The 25262-nt window shown below is 33.3% G+C and overlaps 1 protein-coding gene across 21 annotated transcripts in view; it reads left to right on the top strand.

Annotated features, from left to right (window-relative positions):
* Window positions 1-25262, top strand: part of BAZ2B (bromodomain adjacent to zinc finger domain 2B) — a 240557-nt gene that overhangs the window by 48445 nt on the left and 166850 nt on the right. For 20 of the 21 annotated variants that reach the window (XM_074337018.1, XM_074336971.1, XM_019727243.2 and 17 more), the window contains one exon: window positions 1320-1362. The gene's annotated coding sequence lies outside the window, so the exon portion shown is untranslated. Of the gene's footprint in view, window positions 1-1319; window positions 1363-19148; window positions 19221-25262 lie in introns of those variants that run through there. The other variant, XM_074337003.1, reaches the window with a different exon arrangement.

The raw sequence follows: 25262 nt of genomic DNA, 5'->3' as shown, positions 1-25262 counted from the left end.
AAAAAGTCTGTTGTGGTACAGGAAGCCTTCTCTGAGGAGGTGGCATCTGTTAGGAGACCTGAAAGTGAGAGAGCTACTTCTATAAAGACATGAGGAACAATTGCTCCAGGCTGAGAGAACCACTGAAGGGGAATACCAAAATGGTCACTGTGAGTGGAACATAGTAGAGACACAGAGTGGCGGGAGTAATAGTCAGAATACAAGGTGACAGATGGCCTACTAGGCCATGGTACGTAAGTACTGTGGATTTTTTTCTAAGTGATGGGTAAGCCATTGGACAAATTTGGGTTAGAAAGTGATGTGAGGTGATATATTTGTCACTGAATTAAGAATAGAATTAGGGAGACTATAATGGTACTATAAGAGAGCAATATCTTAAATTAGCAAGGTGACAAGCAGTAATAAATGTTTTGAGTAAGGAAAAATCAACAGGATGGATTGCATGGACGGTGTGAGATAAAAAAGGAACCAAGAAAAACTCAGTTCTGTGTGCTTGGACATGTACTCTATCATCTATTTTTCCCCTTGTGTATAATAAGGAATATCTCTTTCCTGCTTATTTGAAGGAATGGTTATGAGGCTCTGATGAAATAATGGATGGAGCCCATTGTGAATCTTAAAACATCATAACATTGTGTTACTTTTTAACACTGAACAATTAAAAGCTTACCTTAAATTGTGCCTTGTTAATTAAGAAATTTCTAAAACCTTGGATTTTGCAGGATAAGAACTCTAAATCATCTGTAGATTAGGAAATAGTTTAACTTATAACTTCAACTTCCCTTGGGTTTATAGTGTATAGTTTCTTCCCAATGATATTTTCAATGTTTAATAGTTTTGTCACTATTCATAAGTTTTTGTGTGAGGCATCATCTCCTATTAATTGATAATAAGTAGATCACATGGTGGCCATAAGCTGAACTGCTAATTTAATCACAGAGGAAAGGTATCTATAAACAATACCTGTCTTTAGTTTGTAGTATATTTAAAACAATGCGGTTCTCATAAATATTTGAAAACAAAACTATCCCACATGTTCTATAGTTTATTTACTAATATGTTTTATTATGTTAACCCCGGGGTGTTGCTGATTATAAATAAAATATAATCTATTTCCTATAATAAATAATGACCTATAAATAAACTTTAACTATTTTATCTTTATTTGTATTATGCCAATTGTACTTTTCCCGACAACTTTAGATTAATTTAAAATGACTTACACCATCAAGAAAGACAAAAATTCTAAACAAACTTTTTATTTCTGAAATTACTCAAGTATGATTTAGCTGAATTCTATTTCTGTTTTCCTATTGCAGATTTCTCAACAGTGATGTCACAAGACTGACCACATTGATCACAGTAAGACCAAAATGATAATTAAGCTTTTAAGGGTGTTATTTTCTCTGAGAATGAGAATTGGGTTAGAAAGTATTTATAATTTTAAATTATTACTTGTTCTTTCAACAGCCAGTTGAATGTTTACATTTTCAATGAATCATCTCACATTTCTAGTTGTATAAATACTTTAAAAATGTTGCTTTAAATGATTTAAAAACATTTAAATGATATAAAAATGATTTAAGATGAGAATTACTTTTAATTTATAACTGAAATTATATGCCTCATTGTATATTAACATATTTCTGTGTGAATCTTAATCTGAACATCTTTTTTTTTTTTTTTTCAGTTTTTGTTTTTACTGAAAAATGTCAAAACATTTAAGGTGATTCTATACTAGGAAAAAAATTATAAAAATAAAATTACTTGAGACTGAAATCACTAATTAAGGAAAGACTGAAAACAGACTGAAAGGATTATTAGGCTTCTCTGGCTTAAATTTTTTATTGATATTTAAATGATTTATAAAGAGTCTTCCAAATATGGAGAGTTGTTGAAAAGGGATAGTTCTCTGAAGTAACTGATACTTTTCCTCTTTAATTTTATTTAAAATATTAATTTCTACTGTGTATAAGGACATATGTTAAAGAAAAACTTTATCTAAGGCTTTGATCCTTATTATTGTATATTCTAACTTCTTAAAATCTCAATTACAGTAATGAGATTTTATGGCATTTTTGAAAACTCCTTTTAAAAAATGGAGAAGTAAGTTTAGAGTAAATTATTTATACTCAATGAGTCTGCTCCTTTAATCTTGTTTTAATTGTTTATTAAATATAAAAGCAATAATTATCAGAAAAGTAAATTTATATATAATCTTTTATTTTTTTATTTTTCAGTTACACTTGGCATTCAGTATTATTTTATATTAGTTTCAGGTGTACAGCATAGTAGTTAGATAGTTATATAATTAATGAAGTGATCTCCCTGACTAGTCTAGTACCCACCTGTCACTATACATAGTTGTTACCATATCATTGACTATATTCCTCTGCTGTATTTTACATCCCTGTGATGTATAGATAATCTTTGTATTTACGCTTTAACTTTTTTGAAAAACTGGTTTATTTATTAGGTTTAACACTTTGTAGAGGCCATAGAGAACTTTTTTGTGTGTTTTTAAAGGTTTTATCATTATCAGTGAGTCTACAGATATTTATGGCATATTTCATTCATTTTCCTAAGGGAGCATTTTAACTCTCTCTGATTTGTAGCTCTTTGCTTGTTTGTTTCTTCTTAATCAGCACTTTATTGCCTTAACTGAATAGTTTGTATTAAAATAATTATGTAGTAACCTTCTGTTTATTATTTAGTGCTTTTACAATCAAGGAAGTTTAAAATTAGCATTGGATGAAAAAGCTAGTTGTTTTTTTTTTAATTTAAAAATGCTGACTCTCACAGTGCATTTTAAAGATAATATTTAGAGTTTAATTGCAACTGTTTGAAGTTCAAGAATTTCAGGAAGACAGGTGGTGTTCAATATTATCAGGTGTTAAATAAGTTAAAGTCTAAGAAATATTCATCTGAGAGGTTCATAAGTGACTGAAAATAGAAACGCTTACTTTGTAATAATGTCAGGGTTGTGAGGCTTTCTCCATCCTCCTGAGAGAAGAAGAGAGGGTAGATTTCAACACCGATTCAGGTTTAGGATGCTATTGAGAGAATAGTTCAAGTATTGACCATGGGCTGGAATAAAGTGAGGCCAGGGAAGGTGTGATATTTTCAGAGAAAATGGAGAGGATAAAGGACTAATCCCAGGTAGAGAAGCTGGTGAAATGAGATGATAAAGTAAGAGCCCAAAGAGAAGCTGTGGTTAGGAGAGGGAGGTTATACGTTGTTTCAGAGCTGGCGCTGCGGTGAATATTTATATTTTATATAATACACACCTTATGTATTTTTTTCATCAGAAATTTTCAGAACTCGGGAGAATTTCTATTTTTTCCTCTAAGGGACAATCCACAGCAATGTCAAAATCTTTTAACTGACCTTCCTTCTTCCTGACTATCATCAATTCCATTGAAGCCTATACACAATCCTCAGGTGAATTTTATTAAAGCATTGCTCTGATTCTTTTATATCTCTAGTAGAAGATGTATAGTAACTTCTCATTTCTTACAAGATCAAATACAGACTTTCTAACTTGGTATTCAAGATCCCTCATCAGTTTGGTTCTAACGTATTAGAACCAGATAGCCTACTATTCAAGAAAAAGAATCCTACACTGTACCCAATGTAGACGACGTACTCCACATTGAATGTACATTTTGGCTCCATACTTGCATTCATGTCGTTCCCTTTCCCTAGAATACTCTATTTTCTTTTCGGGCTTTTATTTCTTCTGATGATATCAAACCTCCTCTCCAATGCCTTGTCCACATGTAATCATCCCTCTGAGGCCTTCCCTGATCTTCCTAATTGAAAGCGATCCTCTCTCCCTAGTAGTTTGCTAATGCTTAATTTTTATGTTTCCTATGTTATTGATAACATTCTCATATTTTGCATATCTGACTACATGTTTTCCAACTGTACTCAGCAAATGAGTATTAAGCAGATATTTGCTAGTAATCATAAATACCCCAGAAATAGCTAAATTAATTAGTATCTTAAGTTTTCTTAGATTAAAATTGAAATAAGTACATTAATGTATGAAGATCCCAAATTGGCCCAATAGGAAGCAGGTGGATAGGAAACGCATAGGTTTTAGAACCAGAGAGCGTTCAAGTACTCATGCCACTGCGTCTTAGGTATGTGACGTTTAGTAAGTCAGCCTCGTGTGTAGTGGTATCTTCACCTGTAAAATGATGTATTACATATATTTAAAAGAATTGTTATAAGATTTAAATGTTATGTGTTAGTTGCCTTTCCTCCCCCTTACTTGTTTGACTGTATGGCTTGCTCCTTTACAGATATATGCAAAGGAGCATGAAATGTATCATAAAGATCAGAAATAGATCCCAAACACCCAAATTTACCTTGCTTACACACTGTGTCCCTTTCATTTGTAAGCTTTAACAAATGAATTTCTACTTCCTACATTAAATATATTAATGATAAATTTATTGATTTACTTGAGTTCCAGCAAGGAAGCTAACTAGATCTATTGATATAATGTGCTTTTATTTGGAGAAAGCAGATCAGATCTCACTAGAATGCCAACATCTTAAGAGGCCAGAATGAATTTTAGAATAGTTTAGGTCGTGCTACATTCCTCTTATATAACAGTTGAGAAAACTGAGGTCCCGGGAGTTTGAAGGGAAATAATATGCATAATGGTTAAGGACTGGTGTCAGAAAACTCTTTTAAGTTTGTGCTCTGATATTTATATAGCTGTTGGGATCATGAGTCAATTACATAGTCTAAGATGCAGTTTTGCACTCTCTAAAGCAGAGATAATATTTACGTATGAGGAATGTTGTGACTATTAAATGAAATAACGCTTGTAAAACACAGCACGGAGGCTGTGTTTTACACATACACATACACAATTCTTTTGACCTCTCATCATAGCCATCTTCATCATCTGTCAAGTTACTTGCCCAAAGACACATAGTGCGAGATCTTGGCCTAACCCTGATATTGCTTTATCCCGTTATCATTTATACTATTCTGTTTTGTGATCACCTCCTGCTTGATTCACACTCTCTAAAGGGCATGTATAGGAAGTATAATAAAATAGGACATAGATTTTTCCTTTTCAAATCTCCCCAAATCCTGTCTTCTCTGAGAGTATTCATGCAATTTCACTTTCATGCAGTTTTGTTTATATGTAATTTTATTAACACAGTGGTTGCATTTTATTTTTAAATATTCTTATTTAATGTTTTACTACATACAAAGCAACTTATAAAATAATTAAAGTGGCTTTTTCTGTTTTTATTAAAATTCCTTTATACCTCTTCAAAATTTTATTATGAATATTACTTACATTTTTTAGACAATCTCTACCAATAGAAATGTATAACTTAAAACTTGAAATTTAGAAGGAGCTACTATATAATTTTATAATGTACACACGAGTAGAAATATTAGTGTTAGATAGTACAAATTTAAAATGTCAGTTAGGTACCTCCGAGGTTTGCAGGTTTGGTTCCAAACCACCTCAATGAAGTGAATATCGCAATAAAGTGAATCACGTGAAATTTTTGGTTTCCAAATGCAAGTAACAGTTATGTTTATATTATACTATAGTCTGTTAAGTGTGCAATAGCATTATGTCTGAAGAAATGTACATACTTTAATTAAATACTTTATTGCTGAAAAATATTAGCCATTATTTGAGGCTTCAGCAAGTCCTAGTCTTTTTGCTGGTGGAGAATCTTGCCCTAGTAACGTCAAAAATCGCTGATCACAGACTACCACGACAAATAAATAAAAAGTTTGAAATATAACAAGCATCACCAAATTGTGACACAGAAACATGAAGTGAGCAAATGCTCTTGGAAAAATGGTGCCGATAGATTCGCTCGACACAGGGTTGCCCCAAACCTTCAATTTGTAAATACGCAATATCTGTGAGGCGCCATAAAGCAGAGCATAATAAAGCGAGGTTAAAGTCTACATAGGAATTTCCATATTTTGTGCCAACTAATACATCTAAAATATGAAAATTTTAAAAGTCTAATACAGTAAAGTTATAAAGCATGTCTTAAACATTTTGTTTACTAGAGTCTGAATTGTAAACAGTATGTTTACAATTAGTATGTAATTAGTATGTAATTAGTATGTAGGAAGCCATTTAAATTACTTCCTACAGATTATTTATTCCTAAGTGTATATTTGGATAGAAGAAACCACAATTCACCCCTATTGCGTCTCCCCCCTAATTGTGCTATTTTAGCATTAATGAAGCTAAAAGCAGACATGGCTTTCTCTGTATGAGAGACTACAGATATAAATGACACCATGATGAAGAGACCCAACTAAACTTCTTTAAACAAATGAAAGTATGCAATGTTACACACTCATTTGGCTTAAAGATTAGTTCTTATGTGCAAATTCTAAATGAGTGACTAATAAATCTGCCTGAAAAACAAAAAAGACAGTAACTTAACAAAGCTTAAAAGTCATGTTAAAAGCATCAGAGAACATAAAAGAAAAACTAGTTTTCTACTTTGCTTGGGTTTTTTAATTTTATTGTAGTGAGCAAGGGATCTAGCACCTAGACTAAGTAAATATTTTCTGAATTAAAGTGACTTGAAATTTAATCTTCTTAGTACCTCATTCTCTTCCTCTCATATTTTCTAGAATACCAATGCATACTTCTGTTCTGAGATGTACATTTACAGACATGTTAGTCAAGGAATAAAGTACAAGTATAGTCTACAGAAAGTGTTTTACAGATGACAAGAAGGGAGTTACAGACTGAGTTATGGGATTATGATATTTGACGCATTTGTTTTAAAATAAATGCACAAATGAAAACTGGAGAAAAGATTTTGATATAAATGGAAAAATTGTTGTATAGCATCAAAAGGTACTTAGGTTAACGTGTCATAGATGTTTAAAAAAAATCTAACTAATACACATATTCTTTTTTTTTTGTTTTGTTTTTTTTTTTTTAATTTATTTTTTTAATTAGTTTCAGGTGCACAAGACAAAGCAAAACTTAGACGTTTATCATTTATATCCCTCACACTGTAATACACATATTCTTGATGCTCTCCTTAATGTGAATGTGTTAAGACATATCAATAAGTACATTTCCATCATAATATAAGCTAGTACATGTAAACTTTTCCACATGCCATTTATTTTGTGAATGGCATGTCTAATGCTTATAGATTTATTCTCTGGTTTTCTTTCCTCTCAGAAAAAACTCAACTTTTGTTCATGAAATTCATGATTATTTTTTCTTTATGGCCCTTACCCCTGAATATTCCTGTGTCTTTTTTTTTTTTTTTTTTTTTTTAATCTAGTTGTTTCATATTTTTCCTGTCAGTCTTATGGAAAGGAAATTTTAGAAAAGTTACACATTTGGCACGAAACACAAAAGTCACAGCTCTACTCAGATGTTACCTGCTCCATAAAACCTCTGAATCCCCCTGCAGTTGGACTTAATTTCCCCATTATTTCTGTCTTTCTAGTATTTATTTCCATCATAGCATTATTTAACACTGGAGTCCTTGGGCCTGAGTATGCACATACATTCTCCGTGGGGAGAGAGAGTTTGCTACAAGAATTTACAAATTTCCATGTTAACATAAAATAAATTAGTATAAGCATATTCTGGGATTATCTGGGATAGTTACCTTATAACCAATTACTGCCATGTACTTTCAGGGCTATGATTGTATTTAATTATGTCAATCTAATGAGAAAAGACAAAAACTAGATTTGATATGTACAAATGCTTCATTTGTACCAAGTGAGGGCCAGATGACATCAGAGTAAGCTAAATTAAAGCTTTGTAGTGGTTTGAGTACAAAGAAATGGTGGGAATATGGAATCATTTAGGGAACACTAGACCTATAAGATAGACATGGCAAACTCAAATATAACTGGAAAGTAATGGGGAAGTAGCAGTCAGCATTCATGTTGAGTACAGTGATTTCTTTTTAACAAAACCATGATATGATAATTCGAAATCTGTAGTTTTGTAGCTTTTATGTGCATACTTTGTAAATTTGTTTTGGTACTGTGTTTGAATAAGATATGGAAGCAAGAAGAGTTTATTCTTATTCATAGTTTTACTTTTCTATGTATATCAGTAATGTAATGATTTTGTTAATTAAAATCAATGCATGTGTTCACAAGATGTTTTCTTCTCCTTCATAAGGGTCTACATGTAACTTATGTTTAGGGTCGTTACCTGTCTTAGATGAGATGTATGTTCTGCTCTTTCACCTATTAGACTGTATAGTCCCTACAGTCTAGTAAAAGTATAGATTGTTTTCCTCATTCTTGAAGTCCCCTTAGAGTCCGTTACCATGCCTTGTACCCAGGTGTGGCGCAGCAGGTATTTCTGCAACAAACTGGCCTTTGCTGGGGTGCCTCTCAGTCATCTGCCAGATTGAACTAGAGTGGATAAATATATAGAAAACATGTGGGGCCTAAACATTTTAATAAGTTGAAATTCATACAGATTTACAAATTTCTCTTTTTAAGTTAAATATCCCCTGGGATTTGGAACACTTACAGTGTTGTACCAGTGTGAATTATTTAATTTGATAATCAGAGAATATATAGGGTGGTGATAGGACAATGAAAGATTTTGTGGCAGGCTAGAACTGAACGTAGAGATTTAACCAGAATGCTTCAGGGAGAAAGACATTGCATCATTGCAAAAAATATGTAGTTTTATATAGTTATGGCAGCTTGAGATCATTGGTTTCCCAGATAGAGGAGAAACAAGAGAAGGGAATGAGAAAGGGGTATAGAGGTACTAAAGACACCATCCTCCCACCTTTGGGATATTGCCTCGGCAGTGTTCCCTTTAGCTTAGATGGAAGTAAAACTGGCATAAATTTAAATCTTCTACAATAATACAGCAAGTATATTTTCTAACTTTCCAGTTCTGTTATGATAGATTTTTGTATGATGTTGCCACAGCATAGAGTTCAGCTGTCTTACCAACTGCTTCAGTGTCTTCCTATTTTCTACTTAAATTGAATTACCTATTCCTATATATGAAAGCCATTCAAAGTTAGCCATGTCCTATGTACATAACTTCATTTCTCTCTACTTTCCTACACATAGATTGTTTTCTAGTCGTAACACGCCTATAACCACAACATACAGCGATGCTTTGGTCGGAGTATCTTTTACATACATCATTTCCTTTTCTTGAAGTTCTATTACCTCTCTTTATTCAATGCCAATTCCTTCTTCAAGTGGTCTTGCAGTCTTGTGACCTTCATTGAGCTCCTTTTCCTCTCAAAATTTGACTTTTATTTCCTGCCCACAGACTTCTTTTTAAAATTGTAGAACCTCTATTTTCAGCTCTGTATGTGACATTTGTACCTGGCTATTCCACAGGCACTAATGTCAACATACCTGTTTCTTTTTTTTTTTGTTTTTAAGATTTTATTGGGGAAGGAGAACAGGACTTTATTGGGGAACAGTGTGTACTTCCAGGACTTTTTTCCAAGCCAAGTTGTTGTCCTTTCAATCTTAGTCGTGGAGGGTGCCATTCAGCTTCAAGTTGTTGTCTTTTCAGTCTTAGTTGTGGAGGGCCCAGTTCAGCTCTAGGTCCAGTTGCCGTTGCTAGTTGCAGGGGGCACAGCCCACCATCCCTTGCAGGAGTTGAACCAGCGACCTTGTGGTTGAGAGGACATGCTCCAACCAACTGAGCCATTCAGGAGCTCAGCGGCAGCTCAGCTCAAGGTGCCATGTTCAATCTTTAGTTGCAGGGGGCGCTGCCCACCATCCCTTGCAGGACTGGAGGAATTTAACCGGCCACCTTGTGGTTGAGAGCCTACTGGCCCATGTGGGAATCGAACCGGTAGCCTTCGGAGTTAGGAGCATGGAGCTCCAACCCCTGAGCCACCGGGCCGGCCCTCAACATGTCTTAATGTGAGCTCATTCTCTCCCAATTTCCCAGAAATCTGGCCCTCTTTACATATTCCCTGTATTGGTTAGTGATATCATCATCTTCTCAACCACTCAAGTCTGAAATATTAGTTATCTTGAACTATTCCTTCAAAAACTCTCATCTACTCTGATAGCAAATTCTGTTAATTCTCTACGTGTAGTGGAATAACGAGCTAATGTTTATGGAGTGCTTGTTGTGTGTCAGGTACTAAGCTCAGCATTTGACGTATAGTAACTAATTTAATCTTCCTAACATCTTTATTTATCATTCCTGTTTTATTTGAGAAAGACATGTATTTACTAACTAAAGTACACACTAGCATCATGAAGCTGTGCATCCATATTAAAAAAAAGAAAAAAACAAACTTGGATATGATCCAGCCTAATTTATAAGAGTTATAGTAAGGACAGAGGGACATATTAAATGACATCAGGAGGATAAAAATCAGGAAGTCCACACTGGGAAACTCTAAAAGACAAAAGACCTATTTTCTTCAACTGAAAATATTAATGGAAAAAAAGACTGGCATGGAGATGTGCTGGTTGCAATTATAGACTAAAAGAGACTGGAGAGATATGTCAGCCAGTTGTAATGTATGGATTATATTTGAGGCCAGATTTAAACACATGAAAGTATTATAAGACCAAGAAATGTGTACACTAACTGAATATTTAATTTTAAGGACTTTTTGTTAGAAATTATCTTAGGTGTAATAGTAGTGTTGGGCTGTGTATGTAAAAAGCATCAGTCTAGGGCCGGCCTGGTGGCTCAGGCGGTTAGAGTTCCATGCTCCTAACTCCGAAGGCTGCCGGTTCTATGCCCACATGGACCAGTGGGCTCTCAACCACAAGGTGGCCAGTTCAATTCCTCGAGTCTCGAAAGGGATGGTGGGCAGCGCCCCGTGCTACTAAGATTGAACACGGCACCTTGAGCTGAGCTGCCGCCGAGCTCCTGAATGGCTCAGTTGGTTGGAGCGCGTCCTCTCAACCACAAGTTTGCCGGTTCGACTCCCGCAAGGGATGGCGGGCTGCGCCCCCTACAACTAGCAATGGCAACTGGACCTGGAACTGAGCTGCGCCCTCCACAACTAAGATTGAAAGGACTACAACTTGACTTGGAAAAGAAAAAGTCCTGGAAGTACACACTGTTGCCCAATAAATTCCTGTTAGAAAAAAAAAAAAAAAAAGCATAAATCTATACCATAGAATCCATAAGCATCTTTCTCAGAGGCTGAGCTTGAGGACAAAAAGTACATTCACCAATTACTTTGTTTATTGGCACCTCTGATAAAAGAGGATTTGCTAAAGGTGGTGACAAAACATTTAGTCTAATACTATTATTACAAAATATAACTTTGTGATTTTATTTATCCATAACTCTCCTATAAAAAATTCATTATTGTGTCATATTTTCTCAATATTCAGTGTTTGTTTCATAGAAATATTAGAAGTTCAAGGAAATAAAAACTAATATTTTTAGAACCTCAATAAAAATGATAGTCAACTTTCAAATGCTTAACTATGTACCAGACACCGTTTTGTGAGTTTATTGTGTTAACTTATTTCATCCTCGTTCTAACTTCATGAGGGAGGTATTGTTGTTATCCTCATTTTACAGTTGGGAAAATTGAGCTATACGGACGTTAAGCTATTTGCCTACGGTCACATGGTTATTAATCAGTGAAGTTCAGGATTCAAACCCAGGCCTTTTGACATGGGCCTGTTTCTTTATTATGCTGCACTGCTTCTCTTTATGCCACAGTGCTAGCTGCTATTACTATTTATCTCATTTATTTCATTTTTCTGGGAATGTCTCAATTTCTTCTTCATTTTAAAAGTATAGTTTTGTCAGATATAGAATCCTTGGTTGACAGTTGTTTTTCTTTTAGCACTTAAAAAATACAATCTCACTGCCTTCTGACCTCCATTCTTTCTAATGAGAACTTGACTGTTAATTTTATTGGGATTTTTGTACATGACAAAGTTACTTCTCTTGCTGCTTTCAAGATTTTATCTTTGTCTTTTAACAGTTTGACTATAATGTGTCTCAGTGTGATTTTCTTTGAGCTTATCCTACTTGGAGTACCCTGAGCTTGTTGGGTGTGTAAATTTATAGTTTTCCCCAAATTTGGTATGTGTTCAGCCATTATTTCTTCAAATATTGTTTCTGCCCCTTTCTTTCTTCTCCTTTTAAGACACCCATAAGGCGTATGTTGGCACTTTTGATGGTATCCCACAGATTCCACAGGCTCTGTTCACTTTTATTTATTTTTTTCTTTCTGATCTTCAGACTGGATAATCTCAATTGACCTGTCTTCAAGTTGGCTGGTTCTTTCTTCGACCTGCTCAAAATTGATGTTGAACCCTCCAGTGACTTTTTAATTTCAGTTATTGTACTTTTTATCTCCAAGTTTTCTATTTGGTTTCCTTTTATAATTTATATATTTTTATTGACACTTTCATTTTATATTGTTTTCCTGCTTTCCTTTTGTTCTTGTCCATGGTTTCTTTTAGCTCTTCGAGCATATTTAAGACAGGGAATTTGACCTGGCCTAAAATAAATGCTAAAGGGGGTTCTTTAGGTTGAAATTTAAGGACACTAGACAGTAATTAAAAACCAAGTGAAGAAATAAAGAACTCCAATAAAGATAACTACATAGGTAAATAAGTAAGGAACATAGTACTTGGAAGGAAATAATAGAAGCCAATGTAGGTAGAGGACAGAGCAGTGATTATAGTTTGAGATTAACAATTGAAAGATACAAGATATAATAGAGTAAGATAAGGATATTTTTTCTTTTTACCTTAAAAGCAATGAGAAGTGTTTGAAGTATGAATTGAAATTTAAATTGTCAATGACCCAATTTTAATTGAAGCTTAGAGAGGTTAAGGAACTCGCTTAAGGTCATGCAACGATTAACTGGTAGAATGAGGATCATAATCCAGGAATGTCTTGATCTAACATCTTAACTACCCCATTTTTTATAAATTAGGCAATGTTTAAGAAATTATAAGCTTAAATTTTCATGACCTGAATTTGTTCATTACTTTATTATTTCAGCAGATGGTAATTAAATGCCTACTATATTTGAGGGATGTGATTTTACCCTGTCCAAACCCAGTCATGGTTATATTAATTTTGTTAGCTCTGCTTGTGACCTGTTGCTTCTCAGTAAAAATGTGAAACCACAGTGTTCAGCAGTGACAATTAGAACAAACATGTTTGTTATGTTTTTATGATTTCTTCCACTTCTCAATTCCTGTACTCTATAGGAGAATTAACAGTGAAGGCTAATTAATATTCCAGATTGTTGCCATGTATCATTTTATCTGAGAATTATTGATATTAAATAACTTCTCCAAGTTAACATAAATTAACTGGAATTCAAATTCATTTGTCTCTAACTAAATTCAAAGATGTTTCTACTCAAAGAATAAAAAGCTAATTTATGTTGAAGTATATATATTTAGAAATAGAGTACTTGCTCAATAAATATTTGCTAGCTAATTGAATGACAGAAACAGGATATGGAAGAAAGGTATTCCAGAATCAGCTAGTGTGTGTTACCCGAGGTGATTTTTCTGAAATGCATTCTTCAAACAATTTATGTACTGCCAGTCTCTTTCTTATTTAATTATCTTTATTTTTGTATACCTCTGTTGTAATATTGATACTCAGTAAGGGAAGAGACATGATATATACTGTCAAATGGGAAGTTGCTTGTTCTCAAATATTCTGTCTAACAGAATATTCCCCAGATAGGAACTGTGAGCATTCATTCAATCAGTGAATATATTATGTGCTTCACATTCAGTCAGTCACTCATTTATTCATCCATTCATTCAGCGTATATATATGGAACACTGACTTATATACTTCTGTCTAGGTTTTGGCGATACTATGGTCAATAAGATAAGTTCCTTCATTAAGTTTGCTTTCAATTAGGAGAACAGTAGTAAAGTAATAAATATTTTCAAGTCTTGATGAGTTCCAAAGGAGGGGAGAAATGTGATAGTGTATATGGTGGGGACAGGGTAGAATTGATAGCAATATACATATAAAGTTGGAGAAGGCCTCTATGAGGAGGAACTGCTTGTGTTGAGAAATGAATCACCAGAAAGAGCCAGCCAGGTGTCTATCTGAGGAAATAGGAATCACAGTGACAGTGAGGCTAGAAGATTGTGAGCTAGGAGAATAGAGATAGGCAGATGTCATTGAAAGTAGGAAAGTAGTTAGAAGTTGTTTCTAATGTGAAGATAAGTCACTGGAAGGTTTTTGGTTGTTGGTTGATTTTATTTCCCTCCATCCCATGTTTATTTGAAAATGTTCCACATTCAACTTTTGTCCTATTGGAGGCTTTTAAAGAGGAAGCCATTGGTGGCATTAAAACAATTTTTATAAATTCTATATGCTTTGTATAAATTTATATTTTTGGAGGCATTCTGCTGTCTTGTTCTTAAATTATATATCCATGTTATCATAGGAAGTGTCCATCATCTTAATAGAAATGGACATGCATTATCCTTTGATTCAAGAAACATTACGTAATGCTTTTTGAATTACTTAGTAAATGTATAAAGATGGAAAACGTTACTGTTCCTCGTCTCTTCTTTATGACCTTATAGTCTGGTGGAGAAATAGCCACACAAACAGTCATTATAGATGTTGAAGTGCCACAGTGAAAGCGTATGTTCAATGTTTTTTTTTTTGAATTTAGAACGGATGGTGTGTTCTCTGGGGTTGGGAAAGGCCTCATCAACAATACTTGTTCTGTGGAGATTTTCTATCCTGCCTTTTGAAGCACAGTAGGGGCTAGATAACACTATTTCAACAGGGATGCTTATGCTGCAAAAAGTCTTTAGAAATAGTTTATGATTTCAGATGTACAGTGAAATATACAAGTGGTATCTGACTTAGTATACATGAGAAAATTGGATTTCTCTTCTAAGTAGAGGGTGAAAAAGCATTATTTCTCTTTTTGTTATTGCTGCCCGTTTTCCTTCTGTTTTCGCTCACCTTTTATTCTTCATTTTTTAAAGTGTGCATGAGGTGGTAGAAGATAAAAGTTTAAGAATTTTGAAGGAAGGCTTCATAACAAATTTTGGAGATATTTTGAGGGGGAGATGTGATTTTAAAAAGGGAATTAATTTATTTCTAAGCTGGTGATAGGATCTTCTGATGGTCCTCTATTAGGAGCTTCAATTTTTCCACCACTCAAAATTCTGGGTAGATATATAAAGCTTCCTACAGTAATATTACGCATGTGCTGTCGCAAATTACACATGCCAGAGTGATATGAAATTCATGTCAGAACAACTGGAATGGAACATAACCGTAGAGAAAACCACGTGCTTTGTAAGTTTGTTGGTCAAATATCAGAGCAAAGATTCTTAGAAAAATTAAATTGTATGAAACATAGGCAAATGCCTAAAGAGAAAGTACAAACTTACAAGCAAACGCAGAGTACCCTCATGCCAGGATATGACATGAGGAAAAATGAAACCAGCACAATGCTATTTAGGACATAATTATGCTGAGAGAATTGAAGGAACTATAGGAGAAGGGGTTATTTCCTCCTTATGATTAATTTAACTATTGAATCAAAAAGACAGTGTGGTATTGAATAGAGTGACTATAAAAAGAAAAGATAAAAGAAAAGTAGCAGTAGCAGCAGAATTTCAAGTAAGGATAAGGATAGCAAGGCTTTATTTAATAAAAACTGACTTTAAAGTTAATTGCACCAGAGAATTTACCCCTGGATCCAGCATCATCCTATATAAGAAGATTTTTAATGTAGAAAAAACTGCGTGAGACTAAGGAAGAGGACATGGAAGAGAAACCTTTACCGGGTTTCTGCAAAAGATGGTGGCTTGAACATACACCCTTTAGCTAACTGCTGAAGCACCATAATTTGATAGGAAACACACCAAGAAAAAGGCATAAGCAAAGAAATAGGAGCGGAATAAATAGCAACAAAATTCTGGAAGCTGGAGAGTAGACGATGAGTAGTAACCGATTTAGCAGATTAACAGAACTGAATAATCAGTGGACAATGAGGAAGGCTGCAAAGAAACACTGCAACTTTGAAAGAAACTTTGAAACCCTTGAGGACTCAGAAATGATCAGTTTCAAGTATCCCCAGAAGGGGCAGCAGCCGCGGAGGGGGAGAGTTATATGTGCACTTGAAGCCCTAAATACATAGACAGTATGAAACTATAAAAGGTTTATGTTGTATTCCTCAGGTCTCCTTTACTTAACAGCCAGTACCAGACTGGAGGTTTAGCCTCCGGAGTGGATAAAACCGCGGGGGTCTCTGGATTAAGGTACATGAAATATAATACCTTTGCAGACAGGGCCTTCATAGGAAAATGGAGATTGAATACTCCAGTATATATTGAATACTTCCAGTATATATTAAATATATACTGAATATTGTGGTCTCCAGTAATCTTTATTCACTTGGCTTCTAGAGAGATCACCTAAAGGTAAAAATGTCAGCGGGGTTTCCCCCATGACATGCCTTAGCCAGATCACCCAAAAGTGAAGTCCACAGTTGACAAGCCCCACACAAATTCACAAGAATTTTAACCAGGTTTGTAAAGTTCGATTCTATAATATGAGTGGATGGGCATGGTTCATCAAACATTTGAGGAAATCTTGTGTTAGAAATGGCAGAGACCGAAACAAATAAGTCGAAAAAAAGCAAATTAGAGGAAACAGACTCTAGAGGAGGAAGAAAACTTAAACAACTATTATAATTAATATCTTAAGAGAAGTAAGAGAAGATAATGTGTCACAGGAAGAGTTTGCTATAAGAAAAGAAGAGGCAAAAAAAAGACAGAAAGCTCTTATAAGTTAAAATATCAAATGAAAAGCTTACTTAGAAGGATTAGAAGATAACATTAAGGACATCTCACAGAAATTAGATAAAAGGAAATAGAAAATAGAGAAATGACAGGACCAACCGAGAAGGTACAACATCTGAATTACTAATATATATATGGAGAGAGAAAAGGGGAGATGGAGGGAGGAAAAATTTGAGAGAGGAGACCTTTAATAAGTAATTGAAGACAAATATTTCTCATTAAAAAACTGTTGCATTTTTTTAATGTTCTTATCCCATAATGCTCTTCTCTTTTTCACATTTGAAATGAACTTGATCAAGTCCTATTCGTTTCTTTTTTTATAAACTTTTCTTTTTCTTGAGGTGAGATTCATAAGGCAAAAAATTAACCATTTAAAAGTGAACAATTTAGAGCAATATTGTGGAACCTCTATCTCTATCTAGTTCTAAAACATTTTCACCCCCCAAAAAGGAAACCTCATACCCATTAGGCAGTTGCTGTCCATTTCACCCAAACTCCCACCTCAAACCAGCAATATGTCTCCATGGATTTAACTATTTTGAAGCTGTTATATAGATGGAATAATACATATGTGACCTTTTGTATCTGGATTCGTTCACTTATTTTGGAGGTTCATTTACCTTGTAGTGGGTATCAGCACTTCATTCTTATTTATACCTGAATATCCCATTGTGTGTATATACCACAGTTTGTTTATCCATCTATTGATGGACACTTGGGTTGTTTCCACTTTTTGGCCATTGTGGATTGTGCTGCTATGAACATGCATGTGCATATATTTGTTTGACTACTTGTTTTCAGATGTTTGGGATTGGAGTTGCTGGGTTAGGTGTTAATTTTGTGTTTAACTGTTAGAGACTCCACCAAACCGGTTTCCACAGTAGGTGAATGAATTGTTTCGCATTCTCATCAGCATTGTATGAGGTTTCCAGTTTCTCCATATCTTTGCCAATATTCGTTGTTGTTATTATTATTTTTAATATTAAAGCTATGCTAGTGGGTGAGAAGTGGTACCTCATTGAGGGTAGTTACTGGCCATTTGTGTATCTTCTTAAGAGAAATTTTCTTTTCAAATCCTTTTTAAACGGTTTGTTATATCTGTATTGTTGAGTTGTAAGAGTTTTTTATATATTCTGTATACTAGACCTTTACCAGATATGTGATTTGCAAATATCTTCTTTCTTATAATGTTCTTTAATGCTCCCCAAATTTTAATTCTTTGAAATCTAATTTATTTTTTTTCCTTTGTTGCTTGTCCTTTTGGTGTCATGTCTAAGACTCCATTGCCAGATCCAAGTTCATGAAGACTTACTGTTATGTTTCTTTTGAGTGTTTTATGATTTTATTTATGTTTAAGTCATTGATCCATTTTGAATTAATTTTCATATATGGTGTAAGATAGGGGTACAACTTTGCTCTTTTACATACAGATAATCCGGTTTTTCCAGTATCATTTGTTGAAGAGACTCTTTTTTTCTCCCACTGGAATGGTTTTGGCACTCATGTCAAAAATCAGTTGGCCATAGATGTATGGGTTTAGCTTCTGTACACTCAATTCTATGTATGCCATTGGTCAACGAGTATATGTTTTCCCTACACTATTGCCACATTGTTTTGATTGCTATATTTTGAAAATAGGAAGTGTGAGTCCTCCAACTTTGTTCTTCTTTTTCAGTGTTATTTTGACTTTTCAGGGCCATGTGCAATTCCATTTAAATTTGAGGGTTAGTTTTTCTATTTCTGTAAAAAAAAAAGCTGTTGGAATTCTGATAGTGATTTCATTGAATCTATAGTATTGTGATCCATGAGCACTGGATGTCTTTGCATTTATTTAGGTTATTTAATTTTTTTTTTTTTTTTAATTTAAGTAGTGTTTTGTAGTTTTTAGTATACAGGTCTTTCACCCACTTGGTTAAGTTTGTTCCTAGGTATTTTATTCTTTTGGATGCTTTGTAAATGGAATTGTTTTCTTAATTTCCTTTTTGGATTGTTCATTGCTGGTGTATAGAAACAGCTGATTTTGTGTGTGTGTGTGTGTGTTTTGTTTTGTTTGTTTTTTGTTTGTTTTTCCCCCCCAGTCTTTGAGATTTTAATCTTCGGGATCATGTGATGTACAAATAGAGATAGTTTTACTTTTTTCTTTCCAATTTGGATGTTCTGGCCATAATGTTCAGGGGTAAAAGCAGGCTTCTTCCTGATTCTTGTCTTCTTCCTGATCCGAGGGGGAAGCTTTTGATCTTCCATCATTTATTATGATGTTAACTGTGGGTTTTTCAGAATGCCCTTTTCATGTTGAGGAAGTTATTCTGTATTCCTAGTTTTCTGAGTCCTTTTTTTTTTTTCAAGGAATCGAACTGGCAACCTTGTGGTTGAGAGCCTGCACTCCAACCAACTTAGCCATCCGGGAGGCAGCTCAGCTTGAGGTGCCAACCTTTTTTTTTTTTTTAAATATCATGCATGAATGATGGGTTATGTCAGCTGAGATACCATGTGATTCCCGCCCCTTTTGTTACCGTAATATTGTGTGTTACACTGATCAATTTTCTTATATTGAACCATTTATTTATTGTTAAAATTTATTTGCCGTCTCCAGTAAGCTTTTTCTTCTCAAATTGAGTAATAAACTAGTTATTTCATTCTGCTACTCTCTAGGATAACTATACTTTTATTATTTCATATAGTTGCTGTTTGTAATTTATTTGTTTACATAATTTTAAAGATTTTTTTAAAGCTCGTAAACCTTTTTGCTAGTAATGTATAATTTTATGAATCTCTTTAGGAAATATAATCTCTAATCAGTTTTTGCATACATATAGTAAGTTGATTTTTAGTAAAAAATTTGTATATTTGATCAGTAGATTAATAAATATAATGCCCTTATTTTAATTTAATCTGATAATTTTTTAATACATAAAGACAATTTTTTTCTAGTTTGCAAGGGACACAATTTTATTTATAATTATTCAAGACATACTTGATCAACTTTTAAGACAGACATCTCTGCATAAGCATGTAAAGGACTCGTTTTTAAAAATTATGGTAAAAATACATGACATACAGTTTAATTTACCATCTTAAATCATTTCTAGTTGTACAATTCAGTAGTGTTAAGTATATTCACAGTATTATGCAACCAGTCTCCAGAACTATTTCATTTTGCAGAATTGAAACTATAGTCACTAAGTAACTCTCCATTACCCCTTCACTAAATAACTCTCCATTTCCCCATCCCTCTGGCCTCTGACAGCTCTCCGACAATCATAGTTACTGTTTCTATGAAGTGGGATTATACAATATTTTTCTTTTTGTGTTGGCTTATTTCATTTAGGATAATGCCTCAAAAGTTATCCATGTTGTAGCATGTGTCAGAATTTCCTTCCTTGTTAAGGCGGAATAATAATCCATTATATGTACTGTGGGTGCCAAAAAAATGTACACATTTTAAGAGATGTTATCTATGTATTACTTTTCAAAGTTGAATTAAATGATGGTAGCAATGTGTATGTAGTATGACGTTCTCTCAAAAGGTGGCGTTAATAAAATGAATGCTAATGTCATTTATTGTATTACAATTTTAGTAGTTTTTTTTCTTTCTTAAAATGTGTATACATTTTTTTGGCATTCTCTGTATACACCACATTTTCTTTATCCATTCATCCTCCAATGGACAGTTAAATTGCTTCAAGCTATTCACTATTGTGATATCAACATTTTAAAATGACATTTTAATTTTGTTTATTAAGTACAGATTTAAATTTTATTGTATCACAACATTTAAAATTGCTTTCATTTGCTAATGTTTGAACTAAAAAAATACAGTGTCAACTAAACAAATAGATTGGTTTTGTTTTATAATTTTTTATCCCAATTCAGAAAAGAGATATTTGTATCCAGTTTGATTTTTTCATATAAAAAGAATTATCATTACGGTTTCTCTTCTTTACATTGGTTTTTGACATAGTAAGGACATCTTGATACGTTATATAAGAACTTTGATCAGATGAATACAACTGAAGGATCTGGGGAAGATCTTCTTGAGATGAATTTGCTGAATTATCATTTTATGTCTTCATTTGCTTCATTTCCATATCAATTCACCTCATGCTTCTATTCTTTAACAAATTTTAAAAATGTGAAAAAGCAACAAAATCCTCATGGCAACTATAAGCATTAAGTTGTGTGATATAGGGATTGAGTATCATGAGGCCTCTCAGCCGATTTTCACTCACTAACACACATGATATCCATTTAAGGTTTTTTTTGCTTACTGGGAAATGTTATTTTACTTATTATTAAAAATAGATATTTAAACATGCTGTTACCTCATTTAAAAATACTTTGAAACAGTTTATGCAACTTCTTGAGAAGTTTCAACTTACAGTATTCAATTGTAAGCTGTCTGTGGACAGACCTCTCTTATTCACATATGTCACTGATCACAGTTTTGGAAATTAAGCCCTCAAACTTGTTTCCAAGAAATTGGATTGATTAGGTTTTTAATTTGTCTGTGTGGTTATTTGCTCAGGTGTTCATCAATCTGTATATACTACTTCTACCCATAGAGTGATCCTGTTAACTTTCAATTAATTGTTCTTTTCTAATGTATCATTTAAAGAGAGATTAATATATGAGGACTACTTGAGTGAGGACCAAACCAATTATCAAATCACTATAGCAGCAATAACTCATTTATACCTTTGCCATGCAGATATTGTCAGCAATGGTCAAAGAATCTACTGGACATTTACAATAACTCTAGACTTTTATCTTAATGTGGATTTCACTTGGAGAGATAGAAAAAGAGTTGATTTTATTTTAGTTAAATGGTAATAATGAAAAGAGAATCTTCATATCTTTGAAGAGAGCTGGCTGAGTTCATTATTAGCTGAATTTGTACTTGCATTTTCATAGGCAACACTCTGATTATTTCAAGTCCATTTTCTTCATCTTGTTTGAAGTAATATACTGTTACCATTTTTGCACACTGAATCTTGGATCTATTAGACAAAATAGAGAAAGTTTATTTGTCACCTCAATCTTCAAATAAAATAAAGGTATATTTTAATAAAGGAGCCATTTTGGAGATCAACATCCATGAGTGCATAGAGATATTTTTTCACAGAATAAAAATTTACCACACTGTAACATGTGCAGCACCTGAAAATTTAATTATGTCTTTAATTGAGTGTAATGTTAATGTAAGTACTGAGAAATTAAGAGTAATAAGCTCTGATATGCTGTTTTAATTATTTACTGTAAGCATACTTGCTGGAAGAAATAAGGCAAGTTAATAGAAGTTAACTTTGCTCTTGTACGTGTATTAAATTTAATTACTTTCCTGATGAAATGACAATTATTAATTAAAAAATTATTTTTGGAGTACAAATTATTTCAGAATATGTTTTAAATTATAAGTCAATGTTTAGAAAAAATTTGTTTGACACATCCCTCTAGAAACACTCTTTATAAATCCTCCATATATTTTGAATCATGATATTGGAATAAATATGAGGTTTTTCATGAAATGATGAGTAATCATTGTACAAAAATAACTATGAAACATAATTTTAACTTGATTATGGCCTCTGTGTTTAATGGAAACATTCTAAAGATATTTTCACCTTTAACCAAAGTTCATATCCATTACATTTTTCAGATTGCACTTCAGGATTCATCACCCCTCTGAAATGATGTTAAGTAATAATGTCTGTGGCTTGTGGGTTAGTCTACACCAAAAGGCAATTTTCTGTTGTTTCACATACATTCATTTTAGCTCACTAATAAAATGATATGCTTAAACATGGAAACTGGATCCACTTTTGGCATTCCCCTACTTCCTAGTAAAATGTATTTAATGAATTAGCTAGTGACTAATGCAGGATTAAAATTGCAGGATTAATTTTGAAACTGCTGCTTCTGCTTTTAGTTTTGTGGCAGCTGTGTTTTTGGTTGTTCCTGTTAGGTGAAAGTAATTGTTCTTATTATTTTAGGATGAAGTACTTTGTATTTTTCATATATACAAAAATAATGTTAAAACTTAAATCGGTCAGGATTGAGACTGTTTCAAAAGTTTGCTTACATCTACAACTTTAAGTGTGCTCAGAAATTAAGATGCTGGGTTATATAAAACTTTTCAGAATCCTAAAATCATATTAAGTCTAGAACTCTTCATTTTAGAAAACCAAACCTTAGAGTGACGGTGCTAAACAGCTTATGGCAGAGACTCTAGCACCATGTGTTTCTGAAAATTAGGTGAAAGAAATAATACATTATTTCTTTTTAATGCATTGTACTTTTTATTTCATGTTATTTTAGAAAGGAGATCACATCTCAGGCCAATTTCTGTTGATAGTATCACCATTTTCAACATAAGTATAGGAACCCTGGTATCATTTTGGATTACTTTCCTTCGTCTGGCTCTAGGGAATCAAAACTTAAAAGGGCCTATGATCTAGCTTCGCCTTCTTTTACGTCCTTTGTCTCCTTTCATTCCCACCACCACTCTATTTAGGTCATGTTTACATCACTTTATTAATTTACTTACTAGTTGCTCTGTCTTCAGTTTCTTGTCTCCCTTTCTTACTCATTGTGGATGACACTGCCACATTAACATATCTGAAATCATGATTTCTTTTTCCACACCCTTGTTTATGCTGTTCCTTTTTGGGGAAGATTCTTTTTCTACTTCTGCATACTCATATATATGCAAATGCTCCACATTCTTAAAAAACCAACTCAGATTTCATTTTCTTCTTAGTACTGGCTACATCTACCTAAAGGGAGCGCTACTTGAAAATATAGGGTCAGTTAGTGTCTGCAACCTTTTCACATCTAGACTCATGATACCCTGTTATCATAGAGTGCTAGAGCAGGAAGAGACTTTAGATATCACTTATTCTACTCACCTTACTTTACAGTTGAGTAAGTGGTTTTCCTAGAATTCAATGACTAACGTAAGTACTTGGACCGGACAGAACAGAGATGTAATGTGACTTAAGTCTCCTAACATGTAATCCAGAATTCCTTCTTGTGTAACACACTTCCTCTCACTAAAAGGTGCCTTGTCTTTTTAGATCTTTTTCATGAGTGCTTTTATTTCCTCTACGTGAGGCCAAGAATTTTGTTTTAAACTATTTTGTATTCCCCTTAACGTTTTACAGGTAATAGGCCTTAATTCATTCTTTATTTTGTAGAGAATTGCTTTCAGATAAAAGTAATATTTTAAATAAGGTATTACTTCCATTTTTTATTATAATAAAGTAATAAAAATATGTTTATAAATAGTATAAGTGTTTATACTATTTACAAATATTAATATTTATTTATATTATATTATTATTAAATACATGCTTGTATTTAAAAGGGATTGAAGAAGAGGTTTTAATAGTTCTTAGTAGTTTGCACCTATTTCTAAGACTTTACTAAACAAAATAGTAGGAAATAACAAAATAGAATTGAAAAATTCTCTAGCCTCTTTTATTGCTAAGTAAATGGGTTTTAATTGTTTACAATGTCAAGAATACTGATGTGAGTACAAAATCAGAACTTTTGTCAACATTTCTTCATTGCTTTTATGTTTTCAATTTTTAAGGAAATAAAATTGTTTTATATGCAATAATTTTATGGCAGGTTGTATTAAATGGATGTATGATACAATTCTGTTGTCTTAGTTACTAAGCTATTATTGAAAACTACCCAGTACAGTCTTTTCAGGTTTTAAAGTTTTACAAATATATCTGATGTAAAGCATGTAAGTAAAACAACAAGGATTAAAGCAAATGTGTATACTTTAAAATTTTTTTTTACAACTGAGCATTAATGAAAATGGTATGTGAGAGGGCAGTTTAAATACATATCAGGTGAATAACGCATGGGGTTCATGTGTGTAGTTGGGGATATATGTATCATCTGCCTTAGATGTATTACAGAGGTGATGTCAAGGTGAAAGCAGGCTTGGAGAATGGTTGGAAATCATTGATATTCTGACGTGGCGGCTGTAAATGGCTCAGTGGCAGATGGAGTCTTTGTCAAGGAAGAAAAATGGCAGCTTTGGAGCATCATAGATGTTTTGCTAGCAGCTCAGCACACAGGCTGTGACCTTCTAATATTCAGGACTCTTTCTATGCTCTCATAAATTGAGCTTTTATTCGCCTAAAGTGGATAAACAGTACTTATCATATTTCAGTACAAATTGAGGTGTTTCATTATAGAGAAACATAAATATGTTTTATTGTCTAGTTTTTAAAGAAGTAAGCTTTTAGGGGAACACGCATTTCTTGGTGTCAGAAATGTTTCTCAGTTAATTTGCCAGAGTGAAAACAATAGGGTTTAATTGAAAGGGTATTTTCTTAGAATCACATAATATTAAAGCCAGACACTCATTTTACAGGTGAAGACACCAAGTCTCAGTGACTGTGATTTAACCAAGGTCACAGAAATAGTTCATGAAAAACATTAGGTGACTC

Source organism: Rhinolophus sinicus, linkage group LG01 (assembly GCF_036562045.2).
Source record: "Rhinolophus sinicus isolate RSC01 linkage group LG01, ASM3656204v1, whole genome shotgun sequence".
Taxonomy (NCBI): domain Eukaryota; kingdom Metazoa; phylum Chordata; class Mammalia; order Chiroptera; family Rhinolophidae; genus Rhinolophus; species Rhinolophus sinicus.
Note: the sequence above shows the minus strand (reverse complement) of the source record. Positions and strands in the feature narration are given on the sequence as shown.